This window comes from Lagenorhynchus albirostris, chromosome 1 (assembly GCF_949774975.1).
Source record: "Lagenorhynchus albirostris chromosome 1, mLagAlb1.1, whole genome shotgun sequence".
In the NCBI taxonomy this organism is placed as follows: Eukaryota; Metazoa; Chordata; class Mammalia; order Artiodactyla; family Delphinidae; genus Lagenorhynchus; species Lagenorhynchus albirostris.
This window is the reverse complement of record NC_083095.1, coordinates 111,054,384-111,073,965: the sequence shown is the minus strand read 5'-3', so window position 1 is coordinate 111,073,965 and position 19,582 is coordinate 111,054,384. Positions and strand designations below refer to the sequence as shown.

General features: G+C 41.8%; 1 protein-coding gene and 1 long non-coding RNA gene across 4 annotated transcripts in view; one reads left to right on the top strand and one right to left on the bottom strand.

Moving 5' to 3' along the window:
* Positions 1-10,543, bottom strand: part of MAPK6 (mitogen-activated protein kinase 6) — a 45,994-nt gene extending 35,451 nt beyond the window's left edge. Inside the window, exon 1 of the mRNA XM_060150017.1 lies at positions 10,473-10,543. The gene's annotated coding sequence lies outside the window, so the exon portion shown is untranslated. The remainder of the gene's footprint in view (positions 1-10,472) is intronic.
* On the top strand, positions 1-19,582 carry LOC132521029 (uncharacterized). 3 transcript variants are annotated; one of them, XR_009540694.1, is made up of 3 exons: positions 1-101; positions 11,619-11,832; positions 17,368-19,582. It is a non-coding gene; the product is annotated as an uncharacterized LOC132521029 (long non-coding RNA). The 3 variants fall into 3 exon arrangements; XR_009540693.1 differs by having other exon boundaries at positions 8-704; XR_009540692.1 differs by lacking the exon at positions 1-101 and having other exon boundaries at positions 9,553-11,832.

Here is a 19,582-nt window from a genome sequence, read left to right as displayed (position 1 = left end):
AGGTAAACAGACGGGCCCTCTTCGCTCTACGTGCCCCAGCATTAGAGGGCGAAGTGACCAAACTCTTTGCGAGCGTTTACTGCGTACCTACTACGTGCAAGGTACTGGACAACCTAGAGGAATAGGCCATTGTCCCCGTCTCCGGGGAACTGGGAGGCTGGACCTGAAGATATATGGGCTAGAAAGCAGCAGCCATCGAACAAGGCAAACCGTTAAAGGTCAGGTGCTAAGGAAGGCTTCTAAATGAGGTTGCCACTGGTGACCTTTCAGCTAAATGAGGAGCCCATGAAACCAGAGGAGGTGAGGGGATGGCTGTTCCTTCGGAGGGAACAGAATGAGCAAAGACAGGGAAGAGGAGAGCACCTGGCTTGTTGCAGGAACTGGGACTAGGCCAGTTTGAGGGAAGTGTAGAATTTGAGCAGAAATGTACTGTGAGATAAGTGGGAAACGTAGATTGGTGCCTTCTTGGGCTCACTTGGACGAAAAGCAAGCTTATTTTATCCATCATGGCTTACTGAATCCGAGAAGCCATCTAGTGTTTATGTGAATTGTATGTAGGTATTTATAAAATTAGAGACGCAGGTCAACATATTTTTTCAATGACTTATTCACCATTCCTGATGAGAACCAAACGTTTGGCAGCCCTTTATCCATTATTATGCGCATCCTGAAGCTTCAAGCACGAGGCAAAGACCACTTCAAAGGTAACATAGTGGCTTGAAATTAAGTGGTTGGGATGGAGTTTGAATGTTTTATATTTTTTATATTTAAAACAATACCATCTGAATACCAGGTGTGGAGGGCACAGTGAGTAGACAAAACCAAGAGAAAGGGGAAGGTTGTCCTAACCACAGGATTTCTTATTTCTGGATGCAGCCTTTCTGCAACAAGAGCTCCTTCCCTGTGACCATTGTACATCCCTGCAGCCCCTGCTCTAGGCTCCCCTGAGATTCCTAAGACATCTTTTCCTCCCCCATCCATCAATGTTTGATCACTAGGAGGAGGGGGTAGAGGATAAGTACTGTGCCTTCGCTCAAGGAGGTTATAATGTGTCAGCTCTTAACTTCCGTCAAAGACCACCAAAATAACCTGTTGATCAAGCAAAGACAAATGTATTCCTTACAGGAGGTAAGAGAAACCACTGTGTTGACAGAGTCTTAGTAGCATCTCAAAGAGGGAGGTCAAGAGTGGGATGGTTTCAGAGGGTCAGGATTAATTTAAGACAAGTCTTTCAATGAAAGCGTGATTGAGATGGGACTAAATTTGTTATATAATCTTTTAGGATTAGTAGACACAAGGAGGGAGAGAGTTTTGAAGCAAACCTAGAAAAGTCAACAATGGTTTGATAAACGCAAGAGTAATTTTGTTGAGAAGGGGCTGTTTACCCTGATGAAGGCTAGGTCGGTTGTAGTCTGTTGTTCAGTCAAATGGACTTTGAGGAAGTTCTTGAAACTGCAATAAAGTTACTTGCAACTTCATTTTTTCAGACAAGAATTTCTTGGGATTGAAGTCATGTTTATGCAGATGTTAGGGTTGTAAAGTCATGTTGAGGTAGTCGGTTTTAGTTCTTAATCCTATTGTGCGGCTGTAAGTAGTCTTAAGTTCTCAGTTTTTCAAACTGCCATACACAGTGAAATCATTTTGATGGATTATGATCTGCATTTTTTCTTAATGAAATAGAGAAAATAAAACCAAACTAGAGACCATAGTCTATAACAAAGGGTAAACACTTTTGTGAAACTTTTGTTTTGGTTATGTATCATATTCCAACAAATCTAAAATGTCATCAATTATGACAGACCGTTATTTTATGTACTATGAAGAAAGCGAAAACTCAAAATAATGATACCCTATTGCTACATCCTGATCTCAGAGATATTAAAATGGAGGAAGTACTTCTTAAAATTGTTGAACTATAAGGTATCTATAAATGTGCCAGTTGGATTACAGTGGCACTGTTTATTGCTCATTATTGCTATGAGCTATGTTATTGTTAAAAAGAGTTTGAAAGCCACTGTTGTAGTGGAAGAATGCAGGAAAGGAACAGGTAAAGTACCCCATAAGGCAGCTTGAGATTAGTGCGTCCCTAACAGAGATGCAAATTACCTGCTCTTGTTGGAAGGAACAGTTCATAAAGGACTGGGAACATCAGGAAAGTTCCAACAAGAAGACAGAGCATTTGAGCTGGGCTTGATTCCATCAGGAAGTATGAGGAAAAAAGAAATTTCAGGATGAGAGGGCAGAGTGTACAAAGTCATGAATGTGCTGGGCACACTTTGGTAAAAAGTCTTACAGGCCTGGGGGAATGAAGGCAAGTTAGCACCAGTTGAGAAGGCCTTATTTGGATGCCAGAACTTTTGGATTTATGCTAAAGGCAGAAGGAGAGGAATTTAGATGATTCACCTAGTATTTTAGAGTGATAATTCTGCTATGAATGGGAAGGGTAGATTAGATGAGCAAGAGGTTGGCAACAGGAAGAGGGCAGGAGGATCCATTGTTGTTTTCTGCTCTGTATCCAGTCTGCTTTACACTGGTAACAATACTCTAATGTCCTTTAAGGAGCCCTTTCCTGTATAAGTCAGAATTCTTTTGTTACAGTGGCAGAAAACCCAATCCAAACTCTGGTTTAAGCATGAGAGAAAGTGAGAGAATGTGTCTCGATTGGGCACAGAAAGGGGATGACAATACAAGTGATATTCTTGGAGCCAGATCAACTGGACTCCACGAGGGGAAAGTCTTGAATTACCCAGTTGCTCCCATTTTGCCTATTTGAGTTTAAATTCCCTCATTAGACTACTTATTTTATCTTTTTCCATTCTGATGACCATCTTCCCATGAAAATAAACTGTCAATATCTTGATTTTCAAGATGAAGGGAAAAGCGGATTTTAGAAATAAGACCACTAAGCTTGATGCCAATTCCTGGAAATTTTCTAATGTAAATCATTGAACACGATATGTTAGGGAAAATGTAACAGTTAATAGGAGTCATCATGGCTTCTTGTCAAATAAATCATGACAAAGAAATACCACTTCCTTTCTTGATAGGATTATTACATTACTAAACAAAGATGTTGGTCATTTCAAAAAGTCAAGACACTTTTGTGGATAAGATTGAGAAATATGGGTTTAGATAATTGCAGAGAATTGATTCAAAGAGTGCTAATTACTGGAGTGACATTAATCTTGAGGCCTCAAATTCTCAAGAAGAGCAATGCAGATTTGTCCTCCTTTGTCCAGACCTGAGCAATATTTTTATCAATGTTTTGAGTTAAGATATCAAATTTGAGGAAGATATAGAACTCAGATCAGAATATGATGACAGAATAGTAATTCAAAATCATGATTTTTCTTTTAAAGAAGATGACATTTGGCTGCAATAAATATAAAGTGTAGTATCTTTGTTCAGAAAAATCATTTGAAAGGGGCCAGGATTTGGGGAACAGCTTGACCTGATAATGTAACTATAAGTTACAGATATTCATGCAGTGTGAGCTGTCACCAAACAACTAACAAAATGTAGACTGTGTTAATGCAAAACAGTGTTCAGTTCACGGGGGCACCAGACCTATGCTATTCAGCTCAGGATTTCTGAACTCATGTGTTCAAATATAGATACCACATAAAAAGAGCTACCTTGCATAACAAATCAGAATTCATTAGGAAGAGACATCTAGGAAGAGTGTGGAAACCATTTTTTCTCTGAAGAAAAGATGAGGGAATTGGGTCTGCTTAACCTGCAGAAAAGCAATTTGCTGAAGGGTTGTTATGCAGAGAAGAGAGTAGATTTATTCCATGTTGCACTGGAGTTCAAATCTAAGACCACCAGGAGGGCTATTACAGAGAGAAAGATTTTGACTCAGTGTAAGAAAGGACAGTTTTGGATATTGGAACTGAGCTACAGTGGACAGGACCTCCTGGTGAAGAGCGCTACATCACTGGAAGCATTCAGTCAGAAAACAATGGCCACCTGTCAGGGATGCTATAAAAGAAATTGCTGGGGGGAGGAGGGACCTGCAAAGAGGTGATAACATCCGAGGTCTTCTCTAACTATTGATAGAAGCTTCTATGTGTTGATGTTTATACTCTCAATTTAAAATGATTGCATTCCTAGACATGGTTTCTAAAAGAACACATTGTAATTTGATTTGTAAACAAAAGAACTTTCCACTGAAGAAATTGGTTGCCAAGTACAGTTGATTCTTGTTGTTTGTGGTAATTATGTTCTGTAAAGTCACTTTGAGCACTGAATTAGTAACTGCTGAACCATTGCTTCTAAGGGAAATACAGGATTACTTTCCTGCAAACCTCTGGTCATGTTTTCACCAACCAGTCAATACATAACCTTGTTTTATGTGTGCTTCTTTAAAGACATCTTATTTAATATATGTTGTTGATTCATTAACATTGAACTCTGACCAATAGCACTGTAACTCATGCTGAATGAAGCTTATCTAACACATACTTTCTCCGAAAGGCATATCACAGCTTTCTTACATTTATAGCCAGCACATCAGAACTATGCTTGGGGACCATTTTAAACAGCTAAATCACCAACAAAAAAGCAAAAAATGCAAAAAAACATGGTGCTAACTAGACCACAGAAAGGACATTTGTTTATAAAGTGAGAGTTGAAACAAGAAGGCAGAGTGTTGCCTCATTCAACCTCAATGGGAACATGCACAGAGGGCAACAATTTTTTCACCACTCTGCATGTCAGAAATGCTGTGAGTATTGATTTAGGGGTTACAAATAAATTTTAGCAAGTAGGCAAATTCGCAAGCAATCTGCGAATAATGAGGATTGACTGTAGTTAAAGATTATGAAGAGAATGTTTTCAGTCAAGATCCAGTGAAGCTGTATCTAAAGTTCAACGAGAGGCAGATCACATGAAGGTTTTTTGAAGCGAGAGACACCTGTAAATGAAGATCAAGGGTCCTACATTTAACGTGATGGGGCAGCAAAGAGCTTACTCCTTGGGAGAATGGTAATAGCATTTATCAAGTAACGTGTTTCAGGTAAACACTTTGTAAACAGTATTTCATTCTCTTAGGCTATGGTAAATAGGATTTTGTAGGAAAGCTGCAATAAACTACTTAAATTTTTTAGACAAAACCTGGCTTTCCTTGTAACAAAATCTCTGAAACAATCTGTACATGTACTTTTTATTTATATATTTATTTATTTATTTTTGGCTGCATGGGTCTTCGTTGCTGTGCACGAGCTTTCTCTAGTTGCGGCGAGCAGGGGCAACTGTTCATTGCGGCGCGCATGCTTCTCCGCGCGAGCTCTAGAGCGCAGGCTCAGTAGTTGTGGCGCACAGGCTCCGAGGCATGTGGGATCTTGCCGGACAGGATCTTCCCGTGTCTCCTGCACTGGCAGGCGGGTTCTTAACCACCTCGCCACCAGGGAAGTCCCTACACTTACTTTTTGAATAATGGTTATATAACTAAATACGTAAATGTACTGGGAAATACCTATTGGGGTAATTTTACAAAAATAACAAGTAATCAAAGGATCCTCCGTGTAATTTATCTGCCTTGAAAGTCAGTATTTTGTGGAAGTCGGATAAATTTGTAGAAATGGTAGAATTAAACGACTAATACAATAGTTGTAGCTCCCGCCTGCCATACACACACCTACACGCATACTTTTTAAGAGGAGCAGAGAGATGGTGACACTCTTGGCTTTAGGGAAATATGGTCCAAAGGTTTTCTTATTTTCACTCTGTCCATCCTCCTCCTATCTTGAGAGCCCCATTAGCGTAAGGAGAACAGATGCTCCTGAGTTCTGGAGATAGTCCGTATTTTTGAAACTTGAACGCTTGAGACCACAGTCTTCTATAAACATCCTCAGTTTTTGAGAACAACCTGGGCCTCCAGCACATGACCAATGCAAATAAAAGATTAGACAAGGTGTTCCATAGCCCATCCACAGAGTGATAAATATTTTGAGTTGTGGGGGCAAAGCAGCTTTCAGTACACAAGGTCATTCCCCTCCTTTTTGTACTCCAAAATAGTCAAGCTATCTGTCATTTGGGGAAGAAGGTAATCACTATCTGTTAACTCTAAGTAAACATGCTGAAGGTGTGTTTACATTGGTTATTCTGAGTGCTCAAGTTATCAACCAGTATATAATATGGTGCAGTAGGTCTACCTTCCACAATGTGATCTCCTTCTATTTGACATATTTTGCCAGCTGGCAGTTACCACCACTGGAAGCACCTTCCCTGAAGATGTCATCCCCAGAGACCAGTACCCACCTTGAGTCTTTTGTTTGTTTGTTTGTTTGTTTATGGCTGCATTGGGTCTTTGTTGCTGTGCGCGGGCTTCCTCTAGTTGTGGCGAGCAGGGACTATTCTTCATTGTGGTGCACGGGCTTCTCACTGTGGTGGCTTCTCTTGTTGCAGGACACAGGCTCTAGGCACACGGGCTTCAGTAGTTTCAGCACATGGGCTCAGTAGTTGTGGCTTGTGGGCTCTAGAGAGCAGGCTCAGTAGTTGTAGCGCACGGGCTTAGTTGCTCCGCAGCATATGGGATCTTCCCAGACCAGGGATCAAACCCGTGTCCCCTGCATTGGCAGGTGGATTCTTAACCACTGCGCCACCAGGGAAGTCCCATCTCTGGAGTCTTGACTGAAGCCTTCACTGTTTATAGCAATACCCTAGGAGTGGTATTCTGAAAGGGAAATGGCCAGACCCTCAGGAGGCTTAAGATCCATCTGCCCATCCTGTGTAGCTCTATCCCTGTGAATTCCTACCCTAGGCTACCACAGACCTCCCCCACCTCTGGCCTCCACCCCACCCCATATCCAGGGCATCATGCAGGACCACACGCTCAGAAACACCCCATGCTTGGTTTAATACTCTCCTATTGCCATCTTGAAATTCCTAATAAGTTTATCTTTGAACTCATGTTTTGTAGTGCATTTGGATGGGACAATAGAGTATGCATGTGAGCAGAAGAGAGGCGCAATGGGTGTCCACTGTTCCTTGCCACCCCATTCACATATAGCTTTCTTAGGGCCCCATGAGCACAGAATTCTGGTGGACCCACAAGGCATTGGAGTTCAGTGAAACAAAGCAAGTGAGTATAAGGTTTGTTACATCTACAGCTGAGTAACTGGGGGTGCTGATAGCTCTGAGAGGCCATGCTTTCCACTGGAACCAGAACTTGCTTCAAACGCAGAAAGAAGGCAGTGGCGTTCTAGGAAGCACAAATGATCAAGGAACCCTGTTGCATCCTTTCTTGCGTTACTTCCCCATATTAGCTAACAGCCTAGGCCAAAACATTTCTTTTGTCCTTTCAGCCCTTATTTACTCCTCAGTAAGTCAAAGGTAGAGAGTGTTGGTTGAATGTGTGTATCAGGAAATGAAGTAATAATCGTTAAGTTAGTTTTCTGCAGTGTTTTCCACTGCTCTGGTGAGAACAAAATATATATGCATGTAGGAGCTGCAACATAGAAATTGTGTCATTTTGGTGATTTCACATAGGAGTTAAATACTCATATTTGTATTTCAAACTATATTTGCATCTTACAATATAAAAATTAATTATAAAAGTCATGCTGACAACTTAAATTTTTAATTTTTCCGTACTTAAAATATTAGTTATGATTATTGACTATCTAAATTAAACACCGTAAGTCAAGAGAGAGAGACCAGAAGAAAGGGAAAAGGCTTTATACCTTTAGCTCCATCCATTTTATTTCTACTTTTTGAATAAGAGGCCCCAGAAATTATGTAGCCAGCTTTGAACCCCCCACCCCACCCCCCCAAAGAATCCCAACAGCCCTGCTCCGGAGATGGTGGATCAGGGAAAGACTCCACACCTGACTCCACTGTCTTCACTGACAGGGTTAGGTCAGGAGAGGTGAGAGAGTATCTCTGCCCCATGGATCAGGCATCCAAGGCTGCTGCAGTGCCCAGCTGCCCGCAGGCAGGAGCTGCATTTCCTGTAGTAAACACACTGGCTTCTGCTCATGGAGGTAGGAAGTGGGGGAGGAAGGAAGTCCTTATTCTGCTGCTGGGGCACATTTTCCCATGGAAACAATGCTGTAGGTCACAGTTCTCATCCTCTCATAGTCAAGCTGCTTGTGGCCTAAATGGGCTTCTAACAGTCAGCCTGAGGACCTACCAGTATTTGTCACATTGTTTCTCTGGGGAAAATGCATTTTCAGTTTCAAACAACTAAGAAGTCAACTTTTGGGAACATAACTCAGTCATACAGGAACTATCTTTATTTTCTTAGCTCAGAAGAAATGCTGAGAACACAGAGAAGGACGGTGTCTGTAAGACCCAGATAAACAACTCAACATTAACGAGAAGGTTATTAATAGTAATAACTTCACTTTATTCTCTGGGTGGTATGAAGAGTCCAGTCCTAAAGATTTGCAGCTTGAAGAACTTGATTGCAGGTTCACCATGGTTGATTGGTCTCTAGCAACCAACACATACCAACCAAACCCAAGAGACTGCACTATAAACCAGATGCCAATTCATAAAGAACACAAGAAAAGCTGTGCTGAGTTGGACAAAAGATTCATCTGGTCTGGTATTCTCTGACAATGGCTGTGAAGTCTATGTGTTACTGTAAACTCTAGTGTGGGGCATAGTATCTGAATATAGAGTCCTCCCAATAAAATGTTTGTTGAAAACGAAGTGTTTTTGAATATTATAATTGCCCTCTATGACATAAACTTCAGAAAGGTAAATAAGAATTTCCTCCAAATATCCACTTATTTACTCCTTTTTTTTTTTTTTTTTTTTTTTTGCAGTACGTGGGCCTCTCACTGTTGTGGCCTCTCCCCTTGCGGAGCACAGGCTCCGGACGCACAGGCTCAGCGGCCATGGCTCACGGGCCTAGCCGCTCCGCGGCATGTGGGATCTTCCCGGACCGGGGCACGAACCTATGTCCCCTGCATCGGCAGGTGGACTCTCAACAACTGCGCCACCAGGGAAGCCCTTTACTCCTATTTTTAAAGCAACTTTCTTCTTAGGGGATCTGTTTGATTATTTTAGTTGCTCTTTTCTCTCACCTGGTATACTGACTAGGCTCTTTTTTAAGGTTTTGGGGCAGAATTAGATGCTTGACCCCAGGTATAGCTTCATTATCATTTTGTTGAATATAGGACAAAACAGTGCTTTCAGTTTTGTTTTCCATGTTTTTAGCAAGGAGGCTAAGAACTTGGAAATTATTGCTATATGACTTTAAGAAACAGTCAACAATAACTCATGGTTCTCTTTCTTGAAATAAAACATAGCTCCAAGCTCATCTTTCAAGTGTCCTTCAGACTAACAACCTAAATGCATTATCCAAAATCAGTACAGAATGAAACTAATTTGCCATACTTCTGTTCACTCACATAGCCTTGTTTATTTACCTTTACTTCAATTTAGATTGATCTGCTTGGTGTTTACTACTCTGGAGAGCTTAAGGACACCTCAGCCTAGTGACTTTTCTTTTTTTTTTTTGCGTTATGCGGGCCTCTCACTGTTGTGGCCTCTCCCGTTGCGGAGCACAGGCTCCGGACGCGCAGGCTCAGCGGCCATGGCTCACGGGCCCAGCCGCTCCACGGCATGTGGGATCCTCCCGGACCGGGGCACGAACCCGTGTCCCCTGCATCGGCAGGCGGACTCTCAACCACTGCGCCACCAGGGAAGCCCCTGTGACTTTTCTTATATGAGCCCACTTTCAAACAGTCTATGAAAAGTTTTAAGTAAGTCCCCTAGCAATAATCCTTGAGGACTCTACTCTGAAATCAGAAAAATCCTTCTGGTATTGGGGAACCAACAGTAGTCAGCAGACCTGCATACTGGCACCAGTTCTGCCACTTATTAGTTGTTAGGGTACAGGCAAGTCATTTAATCTTATCATAAAAATGCCTCTCCTCCCTTGCAGGTTTGTTCCAAGGATTTCATGAGATAATGTGTATGAAAGCACTCTGAAAATGCTAAACGACTGTATAAATAAGTGGTGCTATTAATATCTCCACCCAGAAGCTTGCCTGTTTAAACCACGGTTTCCTAAAGTTAAGGCAGCTCTCTCTTTCATTCAATTCATTCCACAGATATTCTTTAAGTGCCTACTTTACCCAACATAGAACTTTGTCCCCATTTTCTGAGTAACTTAGTTAAGTAGGGCTTTTCTTCAACGTTTAGTATGTAAATTTGTAAACACTTTTTTTTTTTAAATGTAGCTTTCACTGTTTCTATGCTTATTTATCCCTCAAAGAATTGTGGTCAAATAGTGAAACATGAGACATGCCGTAGCATGCTGCAAAGGTAGAAGGCCAGAAGAGTCTCTGCCTGCATCTCCCACAGAAAACAGGAGTGTCTTCTATGCATTCCAGGAGACACGAAGGGAAAGTTCAGACAGGGTACAGCTGATGGCACAGTGAGAAGGGGAGGAGGAGGAACTGTATATAACTTCTCAGATCCCAACAATCAGTATTATAAGAAATAGATTTACTTACATGAAAGCAGCTTACGGAAATCTCCTTTAGCTGGTGGCCCATTCAGCAAAGAAAAATTTCTTCCAGTTTTAGAAGCTTCTGAAGGTTTATAAATACTGTTTCCAAAGGAAATATAAAAGGCAAGTGATTCTTGGAGAAGAGGAAAAAAGACAGATTTAAAAAATGATTTAGCTGTACAGCAGGTTATGAAGGAGGGAAAAGGAAGAGATTAAAATGATTCTTTCCTTCCTCCCTCTGTGACTCAGAGATTAATTTTAAAAATAATCTTCATCCCAGTATGGGAAGCTGAGCAAAGACTCACATCTTCACATTCCAAGTTCCATGATGGCCTTGGAGAGGAAAGGAGCAAAAGGAAGAGGGAGATAGGAAACAGTAACTATTAAAGATAATCTGGAAAAGACTTTACCTACTCAGAAGAGGTGAGATGAAATTAAAGGCAGGTCTAGCTGTGATGAAATAAGCATTTTCTGTTATCGCCCTATTCTGAAGTATGTTGTATCAGCAAGGATGAAGCCTCAACTTGTCTTTTCATTCTTACCTCCCACTAACTCTTCTGGTGATCCATATTTTACTCATTCAAATGAATTTTCATCTTTCAACACCATTCCTCTTTCTTTGTATCAGCAACAGAAGGCTTTCTTCTAGGTGTTTCCTAAGTCACATTTAATTTATGTAAGCATGTTCATTTTTTTAAAGTTTTTTTAAATTTTGAAAGTATTAAAACTTACAGAAAAGTTGCACACATAGCATAATGAACTTTTTTTTAACTGACTAATTCGAGAGTAAGTTGCTGGCATGACACCTGTGGTGGAAATTGAGATGCATTGACCAGATACCCTTCAAGGAAGGACTTGTTGCTCAACTGTGGGGTCAACAAGCATCTGTCCACTGTCATTCCCTTCAGGGTTGGCCTCATCTTCAGAGAGCTACCTTGCCCAAGGAGATGCCCCTTTCCCAGGTGGCCCAAATCCAAGGACTGATCAAGGGAAGGATAGAGCGGCCTGGCTATTTTGGCCCTGTGGAGGGCAACTTCAATGGGCCATTTCTGCTCAAGAGCTCCCAATTGGGTTAGTTGAGTTTATCAGCCTGTATCTCAGATCAACATCTTCCTCTGCCCAATTCTGTTTTCTTTCCTCCAACCCATAGACATGGATCTCAAGAGCTCGCCTTCATAATTATCCTGAACACTAAAGTCTGTCTCAGAGTCTGCTTCCTGGAAAACCCAAACTGCCACAGTTGGAGCCAGGAGAGATCGAGAAAGCAGATGATAAGATGGGGTTTTGAAGCTGGATCACTACCCAGCTGGTATGAGGACCTCATCACTGGTGATGGATGGAGCACAGATAGTCCCTGGCATAAGGTAACAGTACAGTTACTAACACTTTCACCAGTGGTGAATTGGGATAGTATACTAGTGAAAGAGAATGTATTAGTTGATACCATATATGGAAAAAATAGTAACTATAAGGACAGTGGGATTGGATGGTTATTGCTTAGCTCTATTAAAGCTCTAGGAGAAGAAAACAAAAAGCTAAGAGAGTGGCTAGCAGGCAACTGAAAGCCAAGTATGAAAGCCAGAGGGTCTCTTTGGTAAAGAGGCTTTCATAACCTGCAGAGGGAGTGCAGAGAAGGCTGAGGACCAGACCACACTGGTCATCAGTGTGGCCAAGCTCCAAAGAAGGTTAAACTACTAATAAACTAGGTCTCCTAATCCAAGGACAGGGCTGTTGTTGGGAAAGAATGAGACCCTGACACATGGGATGGGGACATTTGAATTGATGCCCCCCAATATCTTATATTCCCAGGTTCCTTTTGATCCTCTAAGCCTGCAGAAGTGAGCCACCCTTTTCTACTAAGAGCCATACACTCCCCTAGCTTGAGACAATACCAGGGCCTCTTCCTGCAATACAACGTGTGTCTCCTCAGGATCGTCCCCCACCAACCCTCCTGTCCACTAAATCTATAACTAGGGTTAAGTGGCAGCATAATCCAGCTGGGGGCATGCTAGGCCTGAGAAGGGAGGAAAGAAACCATATCCCAAAGGAGTGAAAAGATTTAACCAGCATGGATTGCAGGAGGTGGGGGAATACACATGGGACTAGATTCTGAGGGTACTTGATCAAGGGGGATAGAACATAAGATTCAAAAACAATTTGGGTACATTCTCCCAAAATATAAGATTTATACTCCGTCAAAAGACCCCAGGAATTGGTGCGAACTTACTAGTAAGATGGCTCCTATGAAGCATGGAAAAAGTGATGACCCATGCTAAGAGATATCAAAATGCCATAAATGTCTTGGCAGATGGTAGAGGAAACGATTAAAACACTAAGGGAAATCAAAAATAATAAAATACCTAGGAGTAAATTTAATAAGACATATACACTGAAGACTACAAAACTTTGTTGAAGGAAATGAAAGAAGACCTAAATTAATGGAAAGATATTCCATGTTCATTTATTGGAAGATTAATCTCCAAATTGATCTGTAGATTCAAGGTAATCCCTATCAAAATCCCAGCTGGCTGTTTTGCAGAAATTAACAAACGGATCCTAAAATTCATATGGAAATGTCAGGGACCTCGAATAGCCAAAACAATTTTGAAAAAGAACAAAGGTGGAGGGTTCAATTCCCAGTTTCAAAACTGACTACAAAGCTATAAAAACAGTGTGGTACTGGTATAAGGATAGACATGTAGATCAAGGGAATAGAATTGAGGGTCCAGAAATAAACCTACACATTTATGGGCAGTGGATTTTCAACAAGAATGCCAAAAAAATACTATGAAGAAAGAATCGTTTTTTCTAGCAAATGGTGCTATCCACATGCAAAAGAAAGAGTTTGGACACTTATCTCCCAAAATACACAAAAATTAACTTAAAATGAATCATAGTCTTAAATGTAAGAGCTAACACTGTAAAACTCTTAGAAAAAACTAAGTGTGAATTTTTGTGACCTTGTATCAGGCAATGGTTTCTTAGACATGACACAAAACACAGTCAACCAAAGTTGCACTTCATCAAAATTAAAAGCTTTTGTGCTTCAAAGGACACCACCAAGAAAGTCAAAGACAACCTACAGAATTGGAGAAAATATTTGCAAATCATATTCTGATAACAATCTAGTATCCAGAATTTATATATATATATATGTAAACTTTACTCAACAGTAATGACAAATAACCCAATTTTAAAATAGACAAAAGATTTGAATAGTCATTTCTTTTTTTTTGAATAGTCATTTCTTTAAAAAAGATATACAAATGGATAACAAGCATATGAAAATATGTTCAATATCAGTAGTCATTACAGAAATGTAAATCAAAACCACAATAAGATACCACTTCACACCCATAGAATGACTATAATAAAAAATTTTTGAAAAGAAAGAAAAAGAAGTGTTGGTGAGGTTGTGGGGAAATTGGAACCCTCATACATTGCTGCTGGGAAGGTAAAATGGTGCAGCCAATTTGGAAAACGGTGTGACAACTGCTGAAAAAGTTAAGCATAAAGTTACCATTTGACCCAGCAATTCCACTCCTATGTATATTCCCCAAAGAAATGAAAACATAACGTCCACACAAAAATTTGTACACAAATGTTTAAGGGAGCATTATTCATAATAACCAAAAGGGGGAAACAACCCAAATGTTCAACTGTTGAATGGGTAAATGAAATTTGCTATACCCGTACAATGGAATACTGTTCAGTTACAAAAAGGAACGAGGGGGCTTCCCTGGTGGCGCAGTGGTTGGGAGTCTGCCTGTCGATGCAGGGGGCACGGGTTCGTGCCCCGGTCCGGGAGGATCCCGCGTGCCACGGAGCGACTGGGCCCGTGGGCCATGGCTGCTGAGCCTGCGCGTCCCGCAACGGGAGAGGCCGCAACGGTGAGGGGCCTGCGTGCCGCAAAAAAAAAAAAAAAAAAGGAATGAGACTGATATATGCTACAACATGGGTGAACCTTGAAAACATTATGCTAAGTGAGAGAAGGCAGACAAAATGCCACACATATTGTGTGCTTCCATTTAATGATATGTCCAGAGTAGGCAAATTCATAGAGACATAAAGTAAATTAGTGGTTTCCAGGGGCTGTCAGTAGGGAGAATAAGGAATGACTGCTAACTGACACAGGGTTTCATTTTGGGGTGATGAAACTACTCTAAAATTCTTTGTGGTGATGGTTGCCCAACCTTGTGAACATACTAAAAACCTATAAGTTGTGCACTTCAAAATGGTGAATTTTATGTATGTAATACTATCGCAATTTTTGAAAAAGGACACAGGGAAGTGGGCATGTTGGTATAGCTATACTATGTCAGGCCAGAAAACCCACCAGATGACTTTTCCATAGGAGGACCTGGAGGATACACCATCTACCAAAGCAATAAAGAATGTGCTGGTGAAAGGGCACCAGAATCACTATGAAGTTCAGTAGCGGCTCTCTTTTGCAGGCTGGACTGATGATGGTAGGCGATGCTGTTATAAAACTGACTTCCTTATTAGCAATGGAGTTAATGCAACCCAGAAATAATTGAACCAGGTGGCGTCACACACGTGTCAGAAACCATGTGGACGCAATTATGATAATAAGCAGCAAGATCAAAGTGGCAACCAGGGGCCCCTGACCTGCAGAGTTATGGAGATAATTAATAAAACATGGTGTCACTTGCTGAAAAATAGATGGGCAGCCAATAAGGGTACTAATCGGTTTGTACAAGCAAAAGAAAACAAAGAGGGTATAGGGAATGGAACTATTTGGGAGCAAAGTTTTTGAATAGTATTAAAATTAAGTTGGTATTAATCTGAACAACATTGTTATAAATTAAGATGTTAATCATAATCCCAGAAACCACTAATAACTCAAATATATATATGACAGGGAAATTAAAATGTTACATTGGAAAATATCTTTTTAACACAAAAATGGCAAAATATAGGAATAGAGGAGCAAAAAAGCTATGGCATATGGAAAAGAAGGCAAAATGGCAGTTGTAAATCCTTCAATATAAAATGACTCAGCCAGTTGATTCCCCCTTGGTCAATGACCACACCATTTCTGGCACAATGGATACTTGAAGAAAGTGGCCATGTGGCAGACATTGAGGCTATCCTGGGCCCATTAGCATGGGTTCCCACTTATCAGTTATTGCCTCTGCCAAATGTCCACCTTGACAGCAAAAGAGATCAATGCTGAGCTCCTGATACGGCACCATTCCTCAAGGAGCCCAACCAACAAGTTGGTGGCAAGTTGACTGAAAGGTAGAATGTTTCATTCTGACAGGAATGGACAAATATTCTGGGTAAGGATTTTTTTTTTTTTTTTTAGCGGTACGCGGGCCTCTCACTGTTGTGGCCTCTCCCGTTGCAGAGCACAGGCTTTGGACGCGCAGGCTCAGCGTCCATGGCTCACGGGCCCAGCTGCTCCGCGGCATGTGGGATCTTCCTGGACCGGGGCACAAACCCGTGTCCCCTGCATCGGCAGGCGGACTCTCAACCACTGCGCCACCAGGGAAGCCCTGGGTAAGGATTTAAAAGTCTTATCTTCAGGCCTCACTCTGGGCTTAAACAATATTTGATCCACCAGCAGGGGACTTCACATAACATTGCATCAGACCAGGGGACCCAATTTACAGTAAAAAGATGTGAGAGTGGACCCATGACAATGGTATCTGCTGGTTGTATCACTTACTGCAACACCCTGAAGCTTCTGGCCTGACAGAGTATTGGGGTGCCATGCTGAAGGTATGGCTGACGTGTTAGCTGAGATGCAATGCTCTGTGAGTGCCATCCCCCTGGATACATTAAACACATTGAATCAAAGATCTTTATTTGGTGCTGTGTCCCCAACAGGAAGAATACATGGGTCTGAGAAGCAAACTATGGAAGTACGAATAAACCTGCTTATCATTATTCCCAATGACCCAATGGGAAATTTATGCTTCCTGTTCCTGCGATTCAGAACCCTGCAGGGTCAGAGGATCTTGTTTCTAAAAGGGGAATATTTCCACCCAAGGATACAGCAAAAGTCCCTTTGAACTACTAGCTTAAACTTCTGCTGGGCACTTTGGGCTCCTAGTATCCAGCGATGAGTGGGCTGGAAGTAGAGGAATCATCTTAGCAGGGGTATTAACCCTGATCATCAGAAGGACTTAGGTCTGTTGTTATACAATAAGGGTAGGGAAGTCTGTTTTAGCACTCGGATGATCTACTTGTGTGCTTCTTGTTATTCTCTTGCCTAGTTGCAATAGTAATAATGCAGCAAGGACCTGGCGACCAGGAACCCAGACCTCTCTGGGATGTGAATCTAGATCATGACGCCAGGTAAGTCACTGAGGCCAAGAGGAGTGGTAGCTGAGAATGAGAGGAATTTAGAAAGGATGGTTGAGAAAGGAGGCTGTAAGTTTCAATTGCAGCCCCAAGACCAGCTGCAGCAGAGAGGGCTATCGTTTGTTTGTCCTACAAACCTTCCTCTTCTAAGTTTCCCCAGGAGGAGAGGCTCATCAGAAACCTGAAGAAGCTACTCCTCAATGCGTATGAACAATTAGATCCGGGAGCCGCACAGGGAACGAACGTGGAGATGACCCACTGAGATTTCCCTTTGCAGAGGGACTTCTTGTCCCAGCTACTTGGGGCACTGTCAGCAGACAGCCTTTAGGCTTTTGGCAGCAGAGAGCTGCCTTATCAGAGCTCACACCCCTTTGGAGACAGCTTACATCCATTAACTGATCAAGGCGTGGTTTTAAAGCCCAGCCATTTCAGCCTGGTTTGGCACAATGCTGAAGGACCGTTTCAGCCCCAAAGCTCCTCATGGGGTCAGTTCAGGCTACTGGGCTTTCCTTATATGCAGCCTGCTTTTCCTTCTGTCTAAGCCTGCTTCCTTCTCTTCTATTCCACAGGTGTCGATCCCAAAGGCACTCCCTGATAAACATCCTGGACACTAAACTCTGACTCAGAGTCTTCTTCCTGCAGAGCCTGAACTGTGAAAATGCCCTGTTATCACAAATACTTTTAGTATGTATATTTTACTAGTGAATATTCATCTAGATAACCCCAGTACAATATCGAAATCAGGAATTTAACATTGATATGTTACTGTATAATCCTCATACCCCATTCAAATTTTGTCAATGGTCACAATAATGTCCTCTGCCCAGAAATTGTGCGTTGTATTTAGCTGTCTCTTCAGTCTTCAATTTTGAACGGTTCCCTAGTCTTTGCTTTACTTTCATGACCTTGATACTCTTTAAGATTACGGCCACTTATTTTTGTAGAATGTCCCTCAGTCTGGGTTTGTCTGAGGTTTTGTGATGACTAAATATAGGTTATCTTTGGTGGAACGATTAGAGAAGTGATGCCACGTTCTCACTGTATCCTATTAGGTGGCACATGACTTCAGTTTGTCGTGTCACTGGTGATGCTAACTTGATTAAGGTGGCATCTGCCTTGTAATTAAGTATTTTGTGGGGAAGTACTTTGAGGCTATGTAAATATCCCATTCTTCATAATACTTCCTAGTTATTCTTTTTAAAATTTATTAGCCAAGGAATTCCTATTTTATTCAGTGGACAGTAACCCATTACTGTCGTTATTTTGACACTTAGACTGTTCCACATTTGGTCACTGGGAGCCTCTTCAAGTTGGCTTCTTTATTCTCTTAACATAACTCCATCATTCTTTTGCACTTCCTTGCTTGCTGCATGAGATAGTCCAAGCTTATTTTGTACTTTTCCTGCTCCAGCCCTGGAATCAGCCATTTCTCCAAGGAGCTCTGGTTCCTTCTGGCAGAGAATGGCATTCAGAAACTAAGATCTTGGCGTTAGATGTGCTCATTGCTATTGAGGTATCAACTGTTCTTAGGCCCTTTCAGCAGACAGATCTAGGGAATATATGAAATATATGTATGTATATGTATATATGTATTTATGTATATAAATTTACATTTATGTTTACACAAACACATTTTACATCTATATTTCTATATCTATATATATTCAAAATCATGAGTTCATGCTGATACCTCCAATTTCAATCCAATACCAACTAGTTCATTCTAGTTTTTTCATTATTCATATATGTAACTACCATCTCTACCAGTAACAAATGTAACTCCCATTATCCTTAGTATGACTATTATATTTCATCAATCCTTCTGTGCATAAATAATCTCCTGTGATTACCCCTTCCCCCTGTGTGGACACCTCCTCACCTTGCACTGGGCTGCTGCTCTGCCTTGGGCTCCAATGCTTGGACTTGCTTGGGCTCCAATGCTCCAAGCTGGACCATCCCCTGCACAGTCACCTTCCTCACCCTGGTCTGACTCTGACACCCTGTGCCAGATGGCCTTCCTTCAATGGATGGCCTCCTTACCCAGCTTGATCTCTGCACCCACACTAGGCCTCCTTTCTTCCTCTCCCTTCCCCCTTCCCCATGTGGATAGCTATCTTACCCTCATTGGGTTCCAACGCCTGGCAACCACAGGCTAACCCTCTGCAGGGACTCCATTCTCACTATGCTCAGGATACCACACCGGTCTCCCTCTCCGTGGGGGGGACACGCTCCTCATCCCAGTCAGGCCACCCTCCACACAGACGCCCTTCTCACCTGTCTTGGGCTTTGACACCTGCACCTGGCTGACCTTTTACCCAGATGCCCTCCTCACACCTTTCAGCCACCACAGTTCCACACCCCCACCAAGGACACCAACCTTGCTTGGCTCCATGAATTGGCTTTTGGCCTGATTTGTACAGAAAGGAGAGGGAAAAGGATGGGAAGGTAGAGGAAGAAGTGGCAGACCATTAATTCATTCTTTGAAGTTCATTTTTTTAAAGTTTTATTCTATTTATTTATTTTTTGGCCATGCCGCGTGGCTTGTGGGATCTTAGTTCCCCGACCGGAGGTTGAACTGCACCCTCAGCAGTGAATGCATGGAGTCCTAACCACTGGGCCACCAGGGAATTCCCTAAAGTTCATTTTTAATAGAATCATTTTTCTGATATTTACTTCCAGTTTGGTTTGGGGCTCGATTTATTTCTTTTTTTCTTTTTCTTTTTTCTGACTAGATTTATTTCTGACGTCATGTCTGTTAAATTCATGTTTGCCAAAAGAGCCAAA